Genomic DNA, 26,878 nt, shown 5'->3' on the forward strand with positions numbered 1-26,878 from the left:
CAGATTTTAATAACAATTTTGAATTTGTAAAGTTAGCACTTGCAAAAATTCAACAATAGGTGGCACCCAGTAATCTTAATAGTGGATAAATTGATATATTTGGACACTTTTTTTTTTTACTTACTGTGCATAGGAATTTCCCAAATGAGAAAAGTATTATATTTTGATCATATGCATGTATGTAGAATTTTTTTAATGAAAATGTTTTTGTCTTATTATAAAGAGAAAAGCTTTACTTTTAAAAAAATTAATTAATTCATTTCATTTTTGGCTGCATTGGGTTTTTGTTGCTGCACATGGGCTTTCTCTAGATGTGGTCAGCAGGGGCTACTCTTTGTTGCAGTGAGCAGGCTTCTCATTGTGGTGGCTTCTCTGGTAGCAGAGCATGGGCTCTAGGTGCGCAAGCTTCAGTAGTTGCAACATGCAGGCTTGGTAGTTGTGGCTCATGGGCTCTACAGTGCAAGCTCAGCAGTTGTAGCGCACGGGCTTAGTTGCTCTGTGGCATGTGAGATCTTCTGGACCAGGGCTCGAACCTGTGTCCCCTGCACTAGTAGGTGGACTCTTAACTACTGTGCCACCAGGGAAGCCCTATGTAGAATTTTTTATAGCACAAAAATATTATGGTAAAAGTCTTATTTTATTTTCAGAAGTCATATACATGTAAGCTAGAAATTAAATGTTTGAATAGCATGTTTGGTAATTTTTAGAAAAAGACAATTTGTACAAGTTATTATAAAATTTCCATGTACATATAACTTAAGTGTTTATAAAGCACCCAAATTATCTGTAAGCTGGGGGAAAAGGAGGGAATAACAACTTAATGAGAAGATTGTCCCCAATTTCTGAATGGAAGAGTTACAACTGATATAATAAAAACAATGTCATGCTGCAGAGTTAAAAAATTAGAAATAAGAATTAGAGTAGAAATCAGTAAAATTGAAAACAGGAAATCAATACAGAAAATCTAAAGAAACCAAACACATGTTATTTGAAGAGGTCAATACAATTGATAAGACTGCAGCTAGGTTAACAAAGAAGAAAGAACACAAAAACTAATATTAGAAATGAAAAAGGGACATCACTACATATCCTATAGACATTAAATGGATAATAAAGGAATACTATGAAAAACTCCATGAACACAACTTTGATAACCTAAATGAAATGGACCAATTCCTTCAAGAATACAATTCACCAAAATTCACACAAGAAGAAATAGTCAATCTGAATAGGCCTGTATCTACTAAAGAAATTGAAATAATGATAAATAATTTTCCAAGACAGAAAGTAGAAGTAGCAGGCCCATAAGTGTACACTGGTGAATTCTACCAAATATTTAAGGAAGAATTTATATCAGTTCTATACAGTCTTTTTCAGAGGATAGAAGCAGAGGAAATACATACTTTGCAACTCATTCTATGAGGCCAACATTACCTTATTACCAAAACCTGACAAACATGTTAAAAGAAAATTATAAACCAATATCTCTCATGAACACTGACACAAAACTCCTTGAAAAATATTAGCATATTGAATCCAACAATGTACAAAAAGAATTGTAGGCCGAGACCAAGTGAGATTTATCTCAGGCATGCAATGCTGGTTCAACATTCAAAAATCAATTAATGTAATGCAACACATCAACAAGCTGAAATAAACAAAATCACATGATTATATCAATAAGTAAAAAAAGGATTCAACAAAATCCACCACCCACTTATGATAAAAAATCTCAGTAAGCTAATAGATGGAAACTTCCTCAATTTGATGAAGAATATCTACAAAAATCCTACAACTAACATCATACTTAATGGTGATAAACTTGAAGCTTTCTAACTAAGGTCAGGTACAAGGCAACGATGTCCCTTCTGACCACTCCTTTTCAACACCATACTGGAAGTTCTAGCTTTTGTAACAAGGTAAGAAAAGGAAATAAAAATTATACAGACTGGGAAGGAAGACATAATTCTCTCTTTGTTTGAAGATGACATGATCATCTATGTAGAAAATTTGAAAAAGTTGATGGAAACATCCTGGAGCAACATACAAGGTTAATATACAAAGTCGTTCAATTCCATATGTACCAGCAATGAACAAGTGGATATTGAAATTAAAACCAATTTCATTTACATTCGCACCTGGAAAAGTAAAGTAGTTAGGTATAAATCTAATAAAATATGTTCAAGATATATATGGGGAAACTACAGAAGTCTGATACATGAAATCAAAAAACAACAAAAAAATGGAGAGGTATTCCATGTTCATGGATAGGAGAATTCAATATTATCAAAACGTCAGTCCTTTCCAACTTGATCTATAGATACCATGCAATCTCAATCTTCTAAAGTTTGTATGGAGAGGCCAGAAAAGCCAACACAAAATTAATGGAGAAGAACAAACAATATTACTGATACTACCTGACTTCAAGACTTACTATAAAGCCATGGTAATCAAAACAGTGTGGTAATGGCAAAAGAATACACATATATCAATGAAACACAATAGAGAACACAGGAACAAAATCCCACACATATAGTCATCTGGTCTTTGATAATGGAGCAAAAACAATATAATGGAGTAAAGATAGTCTCTTCAACAAATGCTGCTGGAACAACTGGATATCCACATGGAGACAAAAATGACTCAAGACACAGACATACTTCCCTCACAAAAATTAACTCAAAATAGATCACAGATCTAAATGTTAAAAGCAAAAGAAAAGCAAAATGTTAAAAGAGGATAACATTGGAGAAAACATACATGACCTTGGTTATGACAATGACTTTTTAGATAAAACATCAAAAGCATGATGCGTAAGAGAAATAACTAATAAACAAAACTTCATGAAAATTAAAAACCTCTGCCCTGTGAAAGACAATATCAAGAGAAAGAGAAGATAAGCAACAGACTGTGAGAAAATATTTGCAAAAAAAATCTTATAATGGACTGTTATATACAATATACCAACAACACTTAAACTCAACAATAAGAAAACAACCTGACTAAAAATGAGACAAAGACCATAAAAGACACCTCACCAAAAGAAGGGATACAGATGGCAAATAAACATATGAAAAGATGATACATATCACATGTGATTGGGGAAATACAAATTAAAATAAGAATGAGCTACCCCTACACACCTATTAGAATGGCCAAAATCTAGAAGACTGAGAATACCAAATGCTGGTGAGGATATGGAGCAATAGGAACACTGATACATTGTTAGTGGGAATACAAAATGGCACAGCCAGTTAAGAAGACAGTTTAGTAGCTTCTTACAAAACTAAACATACTTTTACCATACAATCCAGCAATTGTGTTCCCTGGTATTTACCCAAAGGTGTTGAAAATATACGTTCACACAAAAATCTGCACACACATGTTTATCACTGCTTTACTCATTATTGCCAAAATTTGGAAACAACTAAGATGTCCTTCAGTAAGTGAGTGGATAAATAAATAGTGGTACATCCAGACAATGGAGTAATATAAACTGATAAAAAAGAATGAGCTATCAAGCCACGAAAAAACATTGCAAAACCCTAAATGTATATTACTAAGTGAAAAAGTCAATCTGAAAAGACTACATGCTATATGATGCCAACTGTATGACATTCTGGAAAAGGCAAAACCATGGAGACAATAAAAAGATCAGCAGTTGCCTGGGATTGTTGGTAGAGATGGAAAAGTGGGAGGAATGAATAGTCAGAGAACAAAGGATTTCAGGACAGTGGAAATACTCCGTATGATACCATAATAACAATCCATGTCAGTATTCATTTGTCCAAACTCATAGAGTGTATAGCACCAAGAGTGCACCACAAGGTAAACTACGGACTTTGTGTGATAATGATGTCTTAATCATTTTAAAAAATGTCATAATACGAAACTATAATTCTAAAAGATACATGCACTCCTGTGTTCATAGCAGCACTATTTACAAGAGCCAAGACACAGAAACAAACTGAAACAATGTCCATAGACAGATGAATGGATAAAGAAGATGTGGTATGTATATACAGTGGTGTATTACTTAGCCATAAAAAAAAGAATGAAATAATGCCATGGGTGGTCCACATGGGTGGACCTAGAAATTATCATACTAAGTGAAGTAAGTCAGAAAGAGAAAGACAAATACCATATGATATCACTTCTATGTGGAACCTAAAATATAACACAAATGAACTTATTTACAAAACAGAAACAGACTCACAGACAGAGAACAGACTTGTAGTTGCCAAGGGGTGGGGTGCAGGGGAGGATTGGATTGGGAGTTTGGGATTAGCAGATGCAAATGATCATACATAGAATGGATAACCAACAAGGTCCTATTGTATAGCACAGAGAACTATATTCAATATCCTGTGATAAAACATAATGGAAAAGAATATGAAAAAGAACATACGTATATATATGTATAACTGAATCACTTTGCTGTATACCAGAAACTAACACATTTTAAATCAATATACGGCAATAAAAAAGTCTTAATAAAAAAATCCATAAAATTGGAGCAAATCATATAATTGACAAACAACTTGTAAACAATACCTTCAACTCAGCTAAAAAAGAAAAATATCCCAACTAAATATTGGGCAAGGAATATCAATCAACATTTCTCCAAATATATATATACATATATATATATATATATAGCCAATAAGTACTTGAAAAGAATATTAACATCACTGTTCATTAGGAAAATGTAAATCAAAACCACAAGATACCACTTCACACTCAGTGGAATAGTTATAATCAAAAAGACGGACAGTAACAAATGTTGGCAATGATGTGGAGAAACTGGAAGCCTCACAGATTGTTAGAGAGATGTAAAATGTACCAACCACTTACAGCTTAGGAGTTTCTTAAAAGGCTAGATATATAATTATCATAGTAAATAGCAATTCCACTCCTAGGTAAATATCCTAGAGAAAGGCATTATGACTATATAAGAACTTGTAAACGAATATTCATATAAGCACTATTCATAATAGCCAAAGAGTGTAATCAATCCAAATGTCCTTAAACTGATAAGCAATATAAGTTCCTTATCAAATATATGATTTGCTCTGATTTGATGGATTGCATTTTTATTATTAAAGAAAAGGTGGTATAACAAGCAATAAAAAGAATAAAGTACTACATGCTACAACATGGATGAACATGAAATTGTGCTAAGTGGAAGAAGCCAGTCACAAAAGATTACATATTTTATAATTCCATTTATATGAAATGTCCAGTGCAGGAAAATCTATAAAGACAGAAAGTAGACATGTGGTTGCCAGAGACTAGAGGGAATGTGATGGATAGGGGTGACAGCTAATGACTACAGAGTTTCTTTTTGGGGTGATAAAAATATTAAAAACTAAGTAGTGGTTATGGTTACACAACTCTGTGATATGCTAAAAAAAACTCTAAAAGTGTGAATTTTATAGCAGCTGATTATATTTCAATAAAGTTTTTATTAAAAAATGAAGCTTGCACCCAAGTGATTGATTTTTTTCCTCCTTTTAAAGTGTCACCCAAAGGGAGAATTGAGGCCTAGAAAAATATCTTCAATTTTAAAGATTTATCCTCATTTGCCTTGAAAATAAAGGTAGAGAAGGGAAGATGAGGGCCTAGAGAATATGCTTCAGTCACCCAGAGGCTAACAAAAACCTTTTTCATAAGCATGAGAGGAAGAGCATGGACTTTGGATTCAGAAAAACCTTGGTCCTAATTCTAATTCAACTTGCCAGGTATGTGGGTGTGGAAATTAATTAACTTTCCTGAGCCTCAATCACTGCATCTGTAAAAGCAGAATACTAATAACAATTATCATAACAAAATTATGGCTGAAGTGCTTACTAACCATGATAGTTTACATTGGGTAAGTATCCATTAGAAGAAGAACATATGTAGTGAATATTCTTTATTTATTTTCTTTTACATTAATTGCTTTTAGTAACACATTATTAGGAATATAACAAGTGCTCAAAGATGCAACCCATTGTTTCAATTGGAGTTCAACATAGAGTAGACATCTTCATCTACAAAGTCAGCAGAATACTATCCTCAATTCTCTGTGACTCTGACATTGACTCTCCAGCCTCCTCTTTCACTTACAACTACCTTTGTTATTACACTGGACTTATCTAGATAATCCAGGATAATTTCCTCAAATTAAGGTCAGCTGATTAGCAACTCTAATTCTATTATAATCTTAATTCTCCATTGTCATCCTACTCTTGGAATGCAAAGTTTGATGGCTGGAACTGGATTGTCACATTAATTTGAGAATGAGACGATTCATGGTAGAGCTCAACACAATAGCAATAATAGTGGTAATCAGCTGCAAATATGGCTATAAATTTTTCTTCTACCCTTGCAATATGACTTCATAACTCCTCCCCCATCAGTGACTATGTAATCTTTACTTCTTGAATATGGGATGAACTTGTTTTTCCCTCTGGCTAGTGTGACAGGTGCAAACATGATACAAGCACAGATTTGGAAAAATGTACACTAAAACTTGTCCTTTATGTCTGCTTTTAATACCCATGCCACCACTGCCATGTGAAGACTCTCATTCCAAGTGTCTGGAGGATGAGCAAACACATCAATAAAGGGCCAGCTTTCTCATGATAAACAAGCCAGCTCCAGTGGACCTACCAACTGACCGTAGACTGACGAGCAAACCCCACCTAGGTATCAGCCAGGCTCATTCCAAACCAGCCCAATTCGCTGACTCGAAGAAAAGTGAGCAACATAAAGTCTTGATATTTTAAAACACTAGTTTTAGGATGGTTATTGCATAGCAAAAGCTAACTGATCACACGTTCACATGTATATAATTTACTCTGTATCTGGAAGTGTTCTGAGTTCACTATATGTATTAACCTGCTTAATTCTCACAACAACCCTGTGAGGTATTTAATATTATCTCAATTTTATAGTTGCAAAACTTGAAGCCCACAAAGATAGAATTCTAAGTTTTAGGTCATACAGATTGTAAGTAATGAAGCAAGACTTGGACAAAGTCATTATTGCACCAAAAATCATGTTCTCATCTGCCATATTCTACTGCCCTTAGATAGAAGGACCCTAAATGCAACCCTGTGATAATTCAGGACTGCCTATTAGAATTTTATATTTCAATAAATTTTAATAGAGATATTCTGACAGTCACAGCTAAACCTAATATTAACTAATGCAGAATTTGGTACCTGGATTATAGTGCTACAAGTAACAGCATATGCTATTGGATTAGTATTGGAATTTGTTGTATGTTGGGTGGGAAGGATTAGATATTAAAAGTTAATAATACCTGCTATGCTGTGTCAAAATATGTGGCACAAATTGTGTATTTATTTTTGTTTGGAAGCAGATCATGTGCTAAAGGAGGCTATAGCACTAGAGAAAATAAGAAATTTTCAAAATGTAGGTATTCATTAGCTACTTTTAGTTGTTTAACAGAGAGCAATACTCAGACAAGAATTTACCACCCAAAAAGCAGAGTTGGAAAAGATTACCATTCTCCCTAGGAAAGCAATCTAGACCTTTAGGTAGGTAATTTTCATTGACTGAACTGCCAATAATTTGAGGACTCAGAGGACTGAAGAAACAAATATGCTGGTAGTTCAGACCAAAGCCATTATTAATGGCAGCTCTCAGACAGACTTCAATGTGCTAAGACTATTTCCCCAAGTCTATTTCAAACACATTTTATTCTCTGTAGCAAAGACCACACTAAGTTGGTTTCTTTTCCACCCAAGTCTATTGTTTTGGATATTCTCAAAGTAGTTTACAAAAAGCAAGAGTTTGATAAATAAACAAGAGTCTTTAAGCTTAAATTAATATACATCAGCAAAATTCTTGGCTGCAATTGCTTGCACATGGAGAGTCCTTAGAAGAAAATTGACTGGAAACCTATTAAATTTTGAAGAAAATTATACTGTCAAAACCACAGTCTTTGATAAAGCTTTTAATTTCTCACACCATAAAGAAAGAGCAAGTCCAATTGTAGGCCAGCAGGAAACCCACTATTAAAGCTGAGAAACCATTATGTGGGTTGTACTCTCCATTGCCAAGCTCAGATGATGGAACGTATAGGAAATGATGTCCTGTCATAGAAGGGAGTCTTTTCTATTCTTGCCCTGTAGGATGTGATATAAGCTGATTAGTGATTGCTGTGTATTTCCCATCATCCATTCTTCATTTCATTGCATTTGTTCTGTCCCTAAACCATGTTAGTAGAAATGGCAATATTCAGAACATTTTAAATTGTGATATAGTTTATAGGTTATTAGAATATGAGGCGCTATATCCAGCATATCTCTGAGAAAACTTGGACTGTGATCTCAAAATAGTAATTGCATAGGACTCTGCTATGTCTTTCTTAGGGAGCTGTATTGTATTCTAAATGTGGGAAGAAAGATACTCATAGACCGTTCAGTGTAGAAAACACTATTACATAAAATTTACTTCCTCTTTCTAGAAATAGTTACGGTATTGGTCATCCAGATGAATAATTTGAAATCTTCATCTTCTCTTTGCGCTATATGTGGTCATATGACATCATTGGTTAACAAGATCTAAGAAGAAAAGGTATGTGTAATTTTCAAGAAGTGTCTTTAAATGGCATGGGCTATATCTTTCTCTTTGGCACTTCTACCTCCTGCTGACATGAGAGCAGAGAAATGGAGCCAGTGGGGTCCTCTTAGACTATGAATTGAACTATGGACTGAATGTCATGCATAGTAGGGCAGCAAGTTAGACAGAACCTGTGTCCTGAGCATCATGAGGCACTAAAATAGGCCAGAGCTGCCTATCATACTCCTAAACTACTCCATTTTGCCACTCGCAGACAAATTTAACTATAACTAATCACAAAGAATAATGCTTTCTGAAATCATCAAATGCATATAGAGAGACACACATACCCCAACTCTATAAAGTAACGGTCCTCAACTTGATACAAATCAACACCTACTTTTTAAATTTTCTTATGTCTTTACCTGGTTCTGCATGGGAGAGAGAACATAAAAGACAGAGAAGCATATAACAATTGTAAGTCACTGATGTTACAATAACTAAAAATAAAACTGCTAAAATCTATTCAAGTATTTATTATGTCAAAAATATGAATTGAGTACCTATTATTATATATCAGGAGTAATAGGCACTATGAAAGTTGATAGCAGTGAAGAAAGTACTAAGAAAATCTCTGCCCTCATGAAAATTTCATTCTAGTGAGGGAAGCAGAGAAACATGATAAATACTCCATTTTGGTGATTCTCAATCTATAATTTAATGCTTATTTTAGTATCTCTGAAACCATAATGCATCCTTCACCAAAAAATGACATTGTTTAATTGGTAGCATTTTTTCCCAAAATATTACATTAAATAATGTTGCAGCTTAGAGTGATTTTGAGTTAATAAGGTAGGTAAAATACATAACAGTAGAAAAAAACTAATAGAAAAGGACAAAATATTTAAACAAAAACTTCATAAAATAGCTAATAATCACATGATTTTTCAATGTGATATATAGTATTAAGCACTAAGGAGAAAGTATAAAGCAGAGACAAATCTACCCTTTTCGGTGGTGAAGGCATTGCAATTTTATAAAGGATGGGCAAAGGATTTCATGATGTAAATTTTTTGTGTAGATTTAAAGTGAAAGGGTAAGCTGTGAAGATCTTTGAAGTAAGATCATCCAAAGCTAAAGGAATAACACTTAAAAAGAATCTGAGCTGGAGCCATGCCTGGCTTCTTCAGAAATAAATACAGTGACTAGTGTGGCTCAAGCAGAAGAAACAAGAAAAATTACTAGGAACAAAGTTAGAATGATAATGGAGGACCAACTAGTGCAGAGTCTTCTAAGTCAGAGCAATGTCTTTGTCTTTGTTTCCTCTGTTTTCTCAGCTAGTCATTTCATATTTGTCTGAAGACATCCATGATCAGATTAACTAATGATTTGAAGAGCGGTAGTGAGGAAGGTATCCGAGAACATAAATGGTTCTGCTTGCTGGTTATTGCTAGGAATAGAGAACATTTTCTTCTATTTTGTTCCCACTGGCACACAAAAAATTGAATCTTCCTGTAATTACGTTGTCACATTGTGAACTTGGGGAACTTTAGGAAGCCCTAAGGCCTAACAATGCTATTAATGACAAATCTTGAATAGCCTACGAGAATATGTTTACTGGAATCCACTGTCAGAAAAGCATATAGGGACATATAAGAAAAACAATGGACAATTATCCAAGGATGCAATCTCACATTTTTGCCTCTGGTTTAACTTTGACATTCAGGTTTCTACTAGAATATCTGACCAATATGCACATGTTTAAATTTAAATTTGCCATCACTCTTCACACATTGCCTTCCAACTGGCCTTCTAAGACAACAAAAGAAATTCAAGAGTCTATGACTTCAGCATTAGAAAATCACCAGGTAAGGCCACCTTCCTAGTTGAATACATGAATCAGACAAGGATTTTCACTAATATATCCCAAATAGTGTCACGTGACTTACCAGGACTATGAGTAAGACACTTCTAACTTCATACTTTTTTTTTTTTTTACTATATATTAGCAAGGAATAAATTTAAAAACAATTTTCTGACACTTGGGCTTTACATATCAATATATTTTTAAAAAATCTGACAGCTCCACCCACACTCATTAAAAATAATAATAATTAAATAAAGGAGACTTTTCCTAAGAGAAAAAAAAGCTAGTCCATTAAGAAAGTCATACTCTAATAAGCGTTTATTTTTATTTGCATGTGATATTTAAGTTTTACTCATTAAGTGAGGAAGTCAGAAAAACTCTATGCCATCCTTTAGATTATACTGTATACTTTAGTTTATGCAGTATTAATCCAGTAACAATTTGCATGGTATAAATCCAATTTCATAAGAATAAGACATTCATGTTAATAAAAGTAGCCAAAATACAAATTCAGTCCTGAGATATCAGTGTCTGCTTCTTCATTACGTGTTATCAACTTTTCAAGTCTTCTCCCTTTCAGCTTACCCATTCACTCATCTATTTCACAGAGTCGGGAAAGTCAGGGAACTGGTATCACACATAAGTCCCTCTGATACAAGAAAAATAATGTTCATATATTAACTTTGAAAGGGAAAAGAAATATGTCTAAAGTGTGTTTAAGTTTCTGCTGTTGAACCTTACTCTTTTATAAGATAATGTAATTGTCAGGTTGCTTGTTTTTGAGAATAAAGTCTAGCTTCTTGTTCATTCGATCATCAATTGACTTTTGAAGTGAAATGTTGGCCAGAGGGGTGGCCAAACTAAATGCAAACTGCACTGTTGAGCTTTTCTTTGTGTCTCCTCCTTTTGTAGTATCATTGCCCTGCCACCTTCACACTTCTATTCTCTATTTACTTACTCATGATCCAGTAGTCATTAATGTTCCATTTGAAAGGAATTAAAAGAACTATAATTTTATGTAATTAAATATGCCCAATTACAATTTGAATCCACTAATGTATAATTCCTTATAAATGCTTCAAGAGATCGATAATTCAAGTTCAAAATTATTTAGTGATTCTATCAGTGAGCCACTTTACACAGGCCTCTCACTGTTGTGGCCTCTCCCGTTGTGGAGCACAGGCTCCAGATGCCCAGGCTCAGCGGCCATGGTTCACGGGCCCAGCCGCTCCGCGTCATGTGGGATCTTCCCGGACCGGGGCACGAACCCGTGTCCTCTGCATCGGCAGGCGGACTCTCAACCACTGTGCCACCAGGGAAGTCCAAGCCTTTATAATATAATGAGGGGATGACTTTCTACAATAGAACAAGAAACAAAGCCTTGGCCTATAACAATAAAAGAAAAAAAACAACTAGAAATTGTATAACTGTCCATGAAAATGCAGTGTCTACCTAATACTGAAATGAAAATCTAATTTCCTAAAAGAGTACATATATACATAAGAAGCACGAGTTATGGCTATATGAAAAGCATGTACAGTATACCGTTACAAGCAGCATGTGATAGTTGCAATGACAACATTCCAAAGTTTTACCTGTATTGAAAAATCAGTTGAATTAACTAAAGATATTTTGATTGTTCCCCATAAAGTCTAAAGTAGTAATTGGACTTTACAGAGGATTCTGAATGCTAACAGAAAAACAGATGCAAATAATTTTTAAGTAGATACTGAAAAGAAAGGATGCAATGCAACTACACATACTTTGAGTATTACACTTGATTGTAAGTGAAAATTATACAGCACTTTTGGGGAAACATCAATTACTTGTATTATTCTCAGACAGTACTTGAAATATTAAGTTATCAAAGTATAACAGCATACATTTTTTATAAATGCATTTGGAGTCATTAATTTCTTATTTTTGACACGTGATTCATTCCTGATTCACGTAAGTTGGACTAACTAGTCCCCTTCCTCTTTCCTCTGGGTCTTTATTCTTTTCTGATGACTGTTACATAATGCACTCTTTTGAAAGAGGTATGCATCTTCCCATGCACATGTGCTGTGCTGTGGGCTTGTGCACTTAAAATAGATGATCATAGGAAAGATACAGCATACATTTTTGTAATGATCTGAAAATTTTTATATGGCCTTTCTTTACATAACAATACATGGTTTTGTTCTGTGGATTTGAGTTTAAGATAATATCTTTGAGTTAGTTCACATGTAAGATAAAACTTCAACCTTATCTGAACTGTTAATCTATAAATATCAGGCCTAAACAGGAAAGGAAATGAAGAGTAAAATGTACAGTTGTTAATTTTTCTATAAAATGTGTGGGCCTTGTAAGAATTTAAAATTCTGGTAAAACATTAAGTTTATTTTTAACAACATGGCCAGGTAAACATTCATTTTATATTCATGCAAGCAATATTAATGATTGGCAATTAAGAGCCAACCTTTGGATGGAGAAATAAAAATGACAAAGCTTAATAAACCAACGTTTTGGCTTATTAAATACCTTACACTAGAGTTGATAAAAAAGGACATATATACAATGAACCAGATAGAGTGGTAAGAATTTAGTTTAATATGGGACTAGGGCAAAAAATGACTATTATATAATATTTATTGAATAATTACTATGCTCCTGGAATTGTGCTAAGTCTTTGATTAAATACATAAAGTTGTGTAAGCAATTGCTTTACACAAATTAAAATACAAAATTGTCCAAAGTCACAGGCATGGTAAATGGTAGAGCTGAAAATAAAACTTAGTTATGTATAAGTATATATTTCTTCCATTCTAGTATTAAGATTTAATAAAGGGTGTTCAGGAACACTTCTCTGTTTATACACAAGATTTGCTTCCTCATATAAAACACACGTTTCTCTGCAGGGATTAAATCTGTAAACTTAGCCTTCTTTTTCTTCTAGTATATAAAATTCTGGGTTCAAAACACTTCATTTGTTTCCAGTTATCTCAAGGGCTGTCACAAAATTATCTAAACCAAATTAATTTTAATTAATTTCAAAATTAAAGAGAAGGTGACATATAGAACCTTTAGAAAATGGGCACATATACCATGAAATGACAGCCCTAATGAATGGTGAGGAGCCAACTGATGAAGAATGCCACAGTCAGAGGAATAGCCTGAGCAAAAGCCATGTAGAAAAAGAGAGAATGGCAAATCTGTGAAACTGAAAGTAATATTAACCAAACTGCTGTGGAATTGGAAAGTGAGACATAAAGGCAAATAGGTAAACAGGAACAGATCATGAAAAGCCTTGAACACCTTGTTAGAAAATTAACCTGAATATAATGAAGGAAACATGGAGCCGTTTTGAAGAAAAGAGCACTAACTATATGTTAGGCACCAAGGCGAGCAAAGAGGGACTTGATCCCTCTCCTTAAAGTTTTGCAGTGATGTGAGAGCAGGTAAAGTAAAAATAGTAAGGAAATAAAAACAAAAATAAACAAATGGGACCTAATTAAACTTAAAAACTTTTGCACAGCCAAGGAAACCATTGACAGACAAAAAGATAACCTACAGAATGGGAGAAAATATTTGCAAATGATATGACTGATAAGGGATTAATATCCAACACATACAAACAGCTCATACAACTCAACATCAAAGAGAAAAACAAAAACGAAGAGCCCTATTGAAAAAATGGGCAGAATAAATAAATGGACATTTTTTAACGAGGGAATGCAGATAGCCAATAGGCACATGAAAAGATGCTCAACATTGCTAAACATCAGGGAAATGTAAATCAAAATCACAACGAAGTATCACCTTACACCTGTCAGAATGGTTGTTGTCAAAAAGAACACAAATAGCAAATGTTGGTGACGATGTGGAGAAAAGGGAACCCTTGTACACTGTTGGTGGGAATGTATAATAAATTGGTGCAGTCACTGTCTAAAACAGTATAGAGGTTTCTCAGAAAAACTAAAAACAGAACTACCATATGACCCAGCAATTCCACTCCTGGGTATATATCCAAAAGAAATAAACACTAATTTGAAAAGATGCATGCACCCCAATGTTCATGGCAGCATTATTTACAATTGCCATGATATGGAAGCAACTCAAGTGTCCATCAACAAATAAATGGATAAAGAAGATGTGGTATATATATAAACAATGGAATACTACTGAGCCATAAAAAAGAATGAAATCTTGCCATTTGCAGCAACATGTATGGACTTGGAAGGCATTATACTAAGTGAAATAAGTCAGGAAGATAAAGAACAAATACAGTGTGATATCACATATGTGGAATCTAAAAAACACTACAAACTAGTGAATATAACAAAAAGAAGCAGACTCACAGATATAGAGAACTAGTGGTTTACCAGTGGGGAGAGGAAGGGGGAGGGGCAGTATAGAGGTGGGTACAAATATAGGGAGGTACAAATTATTGGGTGTAAGATAGGCTACAAGGATGTATTGCACAACATAGGGAATATAGCCAATGTTTGTAATAACTGTAAATGAAGTGTAACCTTTAAAGTTGTATGAAAAATAAACATGCAAAAAAATAGCAGAGGATACATGTGTTAACTGCGGCATAGACACTAATGTGGGACATTTTTAAATCTTAGCAGTTAATGTACTTGTGAAACACATCCTTCTGGGATTAGAAAGAGAAAAATATTCTGGAAGAAACAGCCCTTGACGACCTGGATGATTTGCTAAATGTTGAACATCAACAGCATTTGATTGTACACATGGGATCAAAATAACCCGACTGAAACTGGTACTAAAACACAAAGAGTGTTTACCAGTGTGGGCTGCAGGTCCAGAAGAGGTCTTTTAAGAGACAGGGGCCAAAAGCAGAAAAAGAAAACTAGATGTGTGTATGTGTGTATATATAGATACATAGATGGACATATAGAGAAAAATATCTGAATAACTCAGTTTGGAACTCTGCAATTTCTATGAATTTAATATGATTTTGAGATCTAATTATATTTGAAAATGTGCAAGGCTGCATTAGGTTATATAAATGTGCTAAATTAAATGCATCAGATCAGTTGGAAATAAGTTTCATAAGGAAAACTGGGACAGATTTATTCAGAAAGATGTCTCTCTGCATAAATTGTCTTGCTGAGGAACAAACTGATTATGGCAAGCTGTGTGCAGGAATGAAAGAGTTAAGGTAATTAAAAGAAAACAGTATTTCTTTAAGTTCCTCAGGATTATTTCAAGTCTCTGAAGAATCATAAATATCAGGGAAAAGATTGTAGATCTATACAGATCTTTATCAAATCCTCACGTGGTTAAGGCAGAAAGAAAGGCATCTCACACCAGACATTTTCCTAATCCATATTCACCATAATTCGATAGCTGATTCACTTTGCTGTACAGCAGAAACTAACACAACCTTGTAAAAGTTAATAAAAATAATAATAAATAATAAAATTCAAAAAAGCCATTGAGTATATTTGATATTAATGGGAAATTTTGATTAACAAATACTGTTACAGGTTTTCTCCCTCCTATTAAAAGCTAATTTTCAAAACCATACTATGTGAAGAACTATTTCAAGCACTAATACAGTGCCTGCCAAGTTTAAATTTAAAACATTAATAAGTAAAATATTTGTTTCACATTTTCTTCTTCAAGTACCATGAGTCCAAACATTCAGGAAGATTCTCTCAACTGAAGCATTATTCTTCTTAGGCCTTTAGAAAGGTAGGTATTCGATAACAAGGTACTAAATGATTAAATCAATTTTATGTATGAGGCAGACCAAGTTTCTGTGATCCAAGTCTTGTCCATAACTTAAAGGCCAACTTACATCCTCCATCTTGAACTATGCCTTATTTAAATACTTTAACCTAATCAGTTGCTTACTACTCTGAACTACTAGGGTAATACCTGGTTCCACAAAATTTAGGCCTGAAATATATTTCATAAACTACCTTTTATTATGGTCAACTGCCTTAAAACAAGAGTATTTAACAGGGCTAAACACAAGGAAAACTCTGAAAAATGCTTGTAGAAATAAAATGAAACATATTAGTTTGCCCAATTTACTTGCAAGTTTTGTGGTCTAAACATAAAGGTAATATTTGTATGTTAGTCACTCCCTAGATCCATTCCACTGAATGAGTGAATGTATGAGACTTATGACTCTTACCCTAGGCATATGGAGGAGAGGAACGTAGAAAACTTCTCCAAAGTTGTTATGACTTGGCAGTAGGAAGTAGTAAAAAGAGAAATCATGATGAAGATGTGACTTGGGGAAATGATGTTACATTCTGCATTTTTCAGGTTTAGTTTGTACGCTTATATGTATTGTCAATAGACGATTCCCATAAACCATTTTAAATTTAATTGTTCATTCTTTCACCATAAAATAGTAACAGCTATCATTTTATGAGCACTTAGACTATTTCAGGCACTATACTAAAAGCTTTATAAAACATTTCATACTTAATTTAAAAATTCTGTTAAACAAGTATCATTATACCAGTTTTAAAGGTTACAAAATAATATCAAGAACTGTCCCACTTCACATAGCTGAGTGGAAGATTCCTGATTTCAGTACACATATATCCAATTACAAAACCTATGCTCTCAATAACCGTACTGTATGATGCTACCTAATTTATTAATTATACTCTGCAGACATTACACAATGAGCTGTAAATGCAAAGACAAATAAAATATGGTCCTTGACATTAAGAGTAAAGGAACCGGGCTTCCCTGGTGGCGCAGTGGTTGAGAATCTGCCTGCTAGTGCAGGGGACACGGGTTCGAGCCCTGGTCTGAGAGGATCCCACATGCCGCGGAGCAACTAGGCCTGTGAGCCACAACTACTGAGCCTGTGTGTCTGGAGCCTGTGCTCCGCAACCAAAGAGGCCACGACGGTGAGAGGCCCGCGCACCACGTTGAGGAGTGACCCCCGCTTGCCACAACTGGAGAAAGCCCTTGCACAGGAACGAAGACCCAACACAGCCAAAAATAAAGATAAATAAATTAAAAGAAGGCTCAACATTTAAAAAAAAAAAAGAGTAAGGGAACCAAGGGCTTCACTGGTGGCGCAGTGGTTGACAGTTCGCCTGCTGATGCAGGGGATACGGGTTCGTGCCCCGGTCCGGGAAGACTCCACATGCCGCAGAGCGGCTGGGCCTGTAAGCCATGGCCACTGGGCCTGCGCGTCCGGAGCCCGTGCTCCGCAACGGGAGAGGCCGCAGCAGTGAGAGGCCCGCGTATCACAAAAAAAAAACCCAAAAAACAAAAAAAGTAAAGGAACCAGGGAAATATTAGAATATCTAATAAGAGACATACATTTATAGGCATATTTACACTAGTTCCAGAAAGGAATTAGCATATTCTTATGGGGCACAGGGAAGATAAGGCAGGCAAAGGCTGAGGGTATAGTGCATACTTGGGAATGAAGTGGGTAGTGATGATAGTAAAATGATTATCTCTGAAGAAAAAACCACGAAGATACTAATGAAAGAAAAGAGGCAAAGGATAGGAATTTTGGGAGAAGGAAGTAGGCCAGCAGTCCAAGTAAAGGAAGGAAACTAATATTCATGGAGTACCTATATTTAAAAAGTTATCTTATCATTCCATATGATTAAAACTACAGTAAGTTAAGTGTTATCACTGACTTTGCTTATGAAAACATCTGTGGTTTGTAAAGGCTGAGTGAATTGGCCAAGACATACAACTCTCTGGTGGTGGAAACAACAGTGCTATCTCTCTTTGGTTGTATAAAGGCCACACATTCCCTCTTCAGTGGAGCCCCTATAAAACCTGGAAGCATCTTCAATTCTTAGGTGTGCAAAGCATAAATTTTAAAAGGCTATAAATGCAGACAACACAGGAAAATACTACAGAATAATGAGGAAGAAAGCCTAATTAGAGATCTTTTCCTAGAACTGAGACAGCACTGATAGGGAAAATAGATTTTAAAGATGAACTCTGAAGGAGATAGTATAGGTACATATCTGTTTTGTCTTTGATCTGGTGGATCATTAAACAAAATAAAAAACAAAAGGAAAACCAAAATATTAGAAAATTCTCAAATGCTACATTGCACATGGGATCTGGAATTTCTAATTTCCCTGTGACAAAATCAATTAATTCATTTAATTATATTAAATACAGTACATTTACTTTTATCTTCAGAGGAATGCTTTTAAGTCTTAAACATTTCCATATATAAAGAATTCAAAAGAATATAAACCATAAACTAAAATCACCTAACTCGTACAAAACCACAATGAGCAAAGTTTGAAGAAAGAATGAATGAAAAGGCTGGGAGGGGGGAGAGAAAAAATAGGGAGACAGAGAGAGGGAAGGAGGGAGAGAGGGATGGTAGGGAAAGAAAGAGGAAAAAACGGAGGGGGAGGGAGAGAAGTAAAGAAAATCAGACTTGTAAAAATTACAGAATACTGAAATTCCCTTGTATTGAATATAAAACAAGTATGTTTATTATGTAAAGATAAACAAGATTAATCATCTAATAAATAGAATCAGGCAAATTTATAAAACAAAGAGAACTTCTAGAAATAAGACACAAAATTATTGCAATTTAAAATTCAATATGAGTCACAATCATATTACACACAGCTGAAAAGAAAATTAGTAATTTGGAATCAAGACATGAGGAATTAATTAGCATGCTGTATAGAGAGATGAAGAGATGGGAAACGTAAGAGGAAATGATCATAGAGGAAGGGCTGAGAAAAATGCCTAACTCAATTTTTAATTGGATTTCTAGAATGACAAAATTGAGAGAATGGCAAGAAAGGATGGCTACAGAGATATTGGCTAAAAATAAATATTTTCAGAATTCATAAAAGGTTCATATTCAGAAAGCTGAGAAATCCAAACAAAACAAATTGTCACTTGAACACATTTTAGTGCGTATGTAGGAAACCAAAACCAAAGAGAAACTTATAAATTGACATAAGGAGAAAAAATATATTAAACAAATGTTAATGTCAAAAAATGTAAGCCAGAGAGCAATGAATAATATTTCCAAAATGTGGAGAGAATAAAACTTTCAATTTAAAATTGTTTTAACAAGTGATATTGGAAATAAATAACAACAAATGAAAAAATATCAACATTTGTGGGAGGAAGCTAGAAGGCAATTTAGATAAAAATGTGTTGCATTAAAAGTCATATTTGCAAAAAAGAAAGGATAAAAATGAATAATCTATACACTGAACCAAAGGTAAGAAAATAATTTGATAATATTAGGATACAATAGAGAAGATTTAGAAAGCGAAATATTGGATCTATGGAAAGTTTAATAATTGTGACATCTAACTAGCAATATTAATCAAAAAATGGGAAATGATCAAATAAACAATAGGAGGAAAGAAAAATGGGCATAGCAGTTACACAGTATAAATTAAAATGTCAATAGAAGAATGGATTTTTAACTTAAAACTTCATTATAATGAAGTAGACACCTGGGTTTCTAACCCTCTGTAAATGTGGCTGATGTCCAAGAGAAGAGAGATCTTTGAGTCCTAGATTCTCAAGATAAAATTGGATCCTAAAAAAGTCAGAAAGTATACATTTTTCAGTTTCTGTAGTCTGTGTATCTTTGCTTCCTTGACAAAATTTCACAACTAGATAGGACAGGAATGTAGACTTTCCAATGAATACTACACCTTGTTGATAAGGTAAGACAGTTTCTAAGTTTATGAACTAGTTTCCTTAACAGAAATTATTTCCAATTTATTCAATATATTTTTTATTATTCAAAGAAACAGAAAAACATTATTTAAATATATTCAACTTATGTGAGTTACTTTTTAAAATATATTTGTACAAACATATGGACACCAAAGGGGGAAGCGATGGTGCCGTGGGGAGTGGTGGGATGACTTGGGAGATTGGGATTGACATATATACACTAATACGTATAAAATAGATAACTAATAAGTACCTGTTGTATAAAAATAAATAAAATAAGATGTCTTCTGTCAAAAAAATAAATCCAGAAAAAAAATTTTAATAAAAAATAAAGTTTGTAAGTTTCTGAAAATATAAATTATTTTTAAAAGTATTAACTAGTATATGAAATAATAAAGTGCAAAAATAAATCTAAGTTCAACAGATTTTGCTTTTTCGATAATTTATGACACAAGAATGTGACTAATTATCTAATGGAGACACTCATCTACGTGTAAAACAGACTGGCTAATGATGTCAGTACAATTCTATCACTGCTCACTATTTTTCAAAGGGATCCCTACTAAAGACAAGCTTATCTGCTGGGTGACTTACACATTCAAAGGAATAAATACTGAGCCGCTAATGTTTATCAGGACCATGACTATGCTGGGCACTGGAGATAAAATGGCTTAACGAGACATCTGCCCATACTCATACAATTATAATCTAGGGACAGGAATATGCTGTATTATTCAAATAATTGAATAACTATAAATTTACAAATGGAGATAAGTACTCCAAAAAAAAATGAGCACCTTTTAATGACAGTATTGATAAAAATGTACATGTTTTCATATACCCTGTCCCTGTTGTATGACAACACTCTGCACATATGTGTTTGTTTACATCAAGCCCATTTAGTAGAAGGCAGAGTGGCAGGAGCATAAAAGAGTCAATTATCATTAATTAATTATATAGCTCTCTACCAAAATAAAATTTTAAAATTTCACCAAAGAGAAGAGATCAGCAAACTGGACAAAAAGTAAATATTTAGAAATTTTAAAAAAAGTTTCTTTCTTAACCAATTAGAAATTAGAAATTGATCTCATTCAAAATACACTAAATGTACAAAACCTTAAAGATATCATTCATTAGGAATATAAATAAATGTGAGATAAATGAAGCCTGTTTGGGATAAAAGTAGAACCATGTATTTTTTCAAATTATTTCAGAAATGTATTCATTTTTAATAAGAATATCCATTATTTGTGTTTGCTTGTTCATTACTGTGAAGGAAATGAGGCATGAGAGAGTGATTCTAAAATTTTTCTGAAGAAAAATAAACAAGAGAGACTACCTTTGAAAATATTAAAAATTATTGAAAATACAGTAAAACAATGTGGGCTTATGATACTGGTTATTAAAAAGTATTATCAAGCTACAATAATAAAATGAATATGATATTGAAATTAAAATTGAAAGGGACTTCCCTGGTGGTCCAGTGGTTAAGACTTCACCTTGCAATGCAGGGTATGTGGGTTTGATCCCTGGTGGAGCTATGATCTCACATGCTTCACGGTCAAAAAACCAAAAAACATAAAACAGAAGCAGTATTGTAACAAATTCAATAAAGATTTAAAAAATGGTCCACATCAAAAAAAAGTTTAAAAAATAAAATTGAAAGATAACTCTAATGCTAACAGTTAGACCCTAATGTTTATAAAACTTTGGTATATAATATAGTGGCATAAAAGCATAAAGGAAAAACTACTATATATTCGATTGTGTTGGAATACTTGATTTTAAACAGTAAAAGCACATTAGCAATATTGTATTGAAAACTATATTATAGCTACAAGTGTTAAATGTAAAAAATAAAAATAAAATTATAAAATAATAGAAGACAATTTAACTAAATATGCCTATTGATCTACACACTCAAGAAAAGAGAACTCTGAGCATGCATTGGGAAAATAATGGAAGGACTTCCAGTTCTGGTCAAGATATAAGAAGTTATGAGAAACTGTTATTCTCACACTAACCATTAAACAAGTTGGTCAATACACAAAATTTTACTTTGTTTTAAACTCATCAGAGCAGTGCTGTCCAATATAACTTTCTGTGATAATGAAAATATTCTATATTTGCACTGTCCAATATGATAGTCCCAAGACACACATGGCTATTTAGCACTAGAAATGCAGCTGGTGCAACTGGGAAATTTTAGTTTTATTGAAATTTAATTAAATTTAACTATACACGGCCACATGTGGCTGTGCTATTGGACAGCACAGCATCAGAGGCATGCACCTGATTGATCTTGAGATATATATCACTGACTTCAGTCTCTACTGTTCTTTTTCATACAATATCTGGAGGGGAAAATAAGGAAAGCAAGATACAAAAAGAAGCAAGAAATTCAAGGACAAGAGAGAAAATATTCAAGTCAGTCAATGTAAGCAAAAGCAGAAAAGATGCAGATAATCAGTCTATTCCCCAATCTCAAATTCTGGTGTCAAACAATGAACCTATCCCTGAAGCACTATTTCATATGGGGTACATCATAGGTGTAGACTCTGAGCCACTTATACCTGTATCTTGATGAGAACCTATTATGCTCAATGTTTTAACATGACTTGCCTTCCACATTTGGTTTCTTTTTGTTTGTTTTAGTTGCATGAAAAATGTATTTTAGTGGAATTATATTATTTTTTCTATTTCTATTTTATAATCTCTGTGTTTAGATATAGAGAGATTAGAAGCCCAAACAGTAAACATATTATAAGACCTTGAACTACTGACCTATTGATACTTTTTAGCAATCACTCGATTGTATAACATGACTGTTGGATTGAGGATGTACTGCATACAATATATTAACACAGCTCTTTAAGTGTAGGATAATTTTTTTCCTACATAATTGAAAATTGTTTATAATGGGCCATGTATCTTAAACAATATACAAAGAAGCATAATTTCACAGGACATTGCTTTTGTGCATCCTGTCTGCCCACATTCTCCAGTGCAACATATTGATTATTGTCTAATTACCCTAATTGGTCCATGTTCCTTGAAGTTTTATCTTTCAAATAAATATTCAAATATACTAGTGAAAATTTCAAGCCAATAACTCTGGATTCCCCCACTCTTCATTTATGTTTCTGTATTTCTGGTTCAGTGAAAGAAGGTAAAACTTTCCTCAACTATTTTATCTTGTATATTTTTCTTTTCAGACCCCATGCATCTTTGGGGTTGACAGAACATTTATTAATATTTCTAAATTCATGGCATCTGAGTGGTACATGCATACTGTTTTGCTATGATTACTCCATTTGAAGGTGCAGTAGAATATTCAGGCTCAGTGAAACAGCTCCCACCTTAATATGAAAATCGACATTAGATAAATGCTTAATTTATATGACATAATTTAAGCAAAATTCCCATTTTGAGGAGGTTAATGGGAATTTAAGGCAATAAAGGTAATTCAAATGTATTAGTAACATCATAGACTTATTTATTACTAAATGACCAAGACCCTTGAATCATTTTTTTTTCCGCCTGATCTTTCATCAAAACTGAGGTTAGAAAATGTCAGCGATTAAACTTGAGAAATTTATACTTATTTTGCTGAACTTTCACTGGGTACACTAATGAGCCAGTTTGCACCAGAAAAGGAGCTTTTGTTGTTTTTTAGATAGATAGATAGATATAGGTATATAAAATATATAACATATATATGATATATATGTAATATATGTATATTTTTTACCCTTCCCAAACAGAGTAAACCATAAAAACAAACTATTTATACCAAACTGGTATTTCAAATTAAATATCACCATTGACCCACATTTCTCCAATGGGGCTTGGTTAAAGTGGAAGCACACACATTTTTCTAAGTATGAAATGTCTTTTGAGGAGCTATCAAACTTAATATTTTTGTGTATCTAGTCACTTTAATTTCAAAATCATTGCACTGCTGATAGAGGTAAAATGTGATCGCACATGTCAGTCTCAGACCTACTCACAGTAAATTCTTTGCATGAATTGTTCTGCCTTTGTCAGTATAATCCAACTGCCAACTTTGCTCATCCTCTTGTCTTCTAAGTTGCTATCAGAAAAAAGAACACTCCAGCTGCTTCAGCACATTTTGTGTTTTGTGGGTTTTGTGAATGTATATGCTCGTGTTTAACATTATAGCCATGATGTTTTATCCTCCCCCACATAGCCATATATTTTGAATCTGTGAAGAAGCAGCTCTGAAAATAAAATCGACAGGAATTAAATACAAGTGGTTGTAACCTATAGCACTTAGTAGTGTCCACCCCCATGGAGACTAATAATACCACATGCCCAGACAAAAAATAAAATCTCCATACCTCAGTTTTTCTATTTTCATTTAGTAATAAATCCCTTCACATTATCTTTATCAACTTATAGGGGGAAATATAATGCACAAAAACATTAACAGTTTTTAAATCATATGAACACTTTTAATTCCACTTCGTTTTTTTACATTCTGATGTGCTTAAAGTCAGGGAAAAGTATCCCCATATCCAAAATATGTAAGTAATACAATGCTTTCAAAATTCCTTTTCCAATTTATTTATTAAATGAATATTTTGAATACTGATTTGTACTAAGCAAATAAAGGTGCGGTATGTGATCTCAGAGTTTTACTGAGTTAACAAAGAAGTCATAAGTGATTTCCAATATGTGTACTTTGTTCTTTACTAAAGCTATATGCAAGATAGAATGGTAAAATAAGAATCTAGTAATTGTTCCCTAGAGTTGTGGTCAAGATCTAAAGATAGTTTTTCAAATGAGCAAGTAATTGACTGGGTTTTGAGAGATAAGCAGGAATTCACTTGTATGTATGTAATATTATGTATAAATTCTTTCCAGGCTGGGTTTGCCAGGCATGTTCCATGGTATGTCCCTTAGGAACTTGGGTATTTCCAGCACAAGTGATCTCCTATCATATGGCATAACTCTGCTAACAGCCATTTTTTTGCTTTATAGATACCATGGGTGAAATACATTACTGTTAAAGAAAATGTATATTATTTTATAGGAGTTATTCAATTATCAAGAATAACCATTTATTTTTGCATATATAACATATTGTTATTTATATAGGAATTATATACTCAAACCAAATTCTTACAAATACAGAACTTCACGAAAAGTAGATCTTTAAGTTATCTGTGTACCTATGTTATTTGCTGGAAAGATTGAGGGAATTCCAGACATAAACTTCTGGGGATCACCAAGAAGTTAAAGACAAGAATAGAGACCCACGCTGTGAGCTTCAAGGAGGATGGAACTTGAGCCAGATCAAAGGTTACAAGGGATCTGGATTGGCAGAAGAGAATAGGAATGGAATTCCAGAAATAGAATTCATGAAAAACTCAAAGGTGAGGGAAGTGGACAACAAAGACATTCTTTTGACCATATTAGAGAGAGAATAAAAAAAGGAAACAAAATCACATTTGAGGACAGGTCTTCAGTTTACTTTCTGAAATTCAGGGTTATATACTGATATTGTCAGCCAAAGTCCTGAAACAAGAAATAAAATATCTCTTGCCATGTTACTAACCTAATTATTCCAGCAGGCTCCTACTAAGTTCTACTATCATAAAGACGCAAAGCAATTGGGTGGTATGATAAAGGACACTGAGCTCAGGCCCCTATGCAAAACACAACAGCACCTTCTGCTCTGCCCACTACCAAAGCAATTATTGCCTAAATTGTAAGACAAGCAGTCAACCCTTTCCTGCCAATTAACTGTTTACTGAATTGACTTATAAGAAATACCAGGGCTTCCCTGGTGGCACAGTGGTTGAGAGTCCGCCTGCCGATGCAGGGGACACGGGTTCGTGCCCCAGTCCGGGAAGATCCCACATGCCGCGGAGCGGCTGGGCCCGTGAGCCATGGCCACTGAGCCTGTGCTTCCGGAGCCAGTGCTCCGCAACGGGAGAGGCCACAACAGTGAGGCCAGCGTACTGCAAAAAAAAAAAAAAAAAAAAAAAAAGAAATACCAATTTCTCCTGCCTTTCTTAACGTAACCCTTAAAAACCTCCTACACCTTAATTGCTGGTGCATGTGACAGTCATTTTTAACTTGTAAATTTAATGAAATTCACAGAGCAACATCCCAAAGCTTAGTAACATGGGTTAAGGGAAGTCCTGAGTTTTGTTTTTCATCTTTTTCCTTTCTTAAGATTAGAAGAAACTGCAAATTTGAGTATTATAGGTGAGATAAAACAGAGAAGATAACAGAAAATCTGATTCTTCAGGATTCTAAACATTGAGCTTTAAAAAGTGTAGAAAATCTGAACTAGAATTACATGCTTGAAGGGGTTCATCTTGTGCTTTATAATTACTGTATATTTCACCTCCCAAAATAGACTATTCATTTCTTGATAATGAGGATTATACATATTGTCAGGTATATCATAGCCCCACAATAACTACTGTTGAGAGAATGCATGGATAGCCATTATTTGACAGGAAGTTCTAAACATACAGGAGTTGAAAAATACGGATTTACAACATGCAATGAAAGGAATGCAAAAAGAGTGTCTTCACAGAGCCTCTGAGTAACTTTTCCATAAGTAACTTTAAATATTGGCAGGGAAATAGCTGATTCCATTACATAATTAAAATAGCTAACCAGCTGGAATCTCTTTGATATTCAGATCCCTTTTCACACAATGACATTTTCATAAGCCAATGTAAGCAACTGAGGATCCTGATAACAAAACATTCTGAC

The sequence above is a fragment of the Lagenorhynchus albirostris genome, chromosome 5, assembly GCF_949774975.1.
Source record: "Lagenorhynchus albirostris chromosome 5, mLagAlb1.1, whole genome shotgun sequence".
NCBI lineage: Eukaryota > Metazoa > Chordata > Mammalia > Artiodactyla > Delphinidae > Lagenorhynchus > Lagenorhynchus albirostris.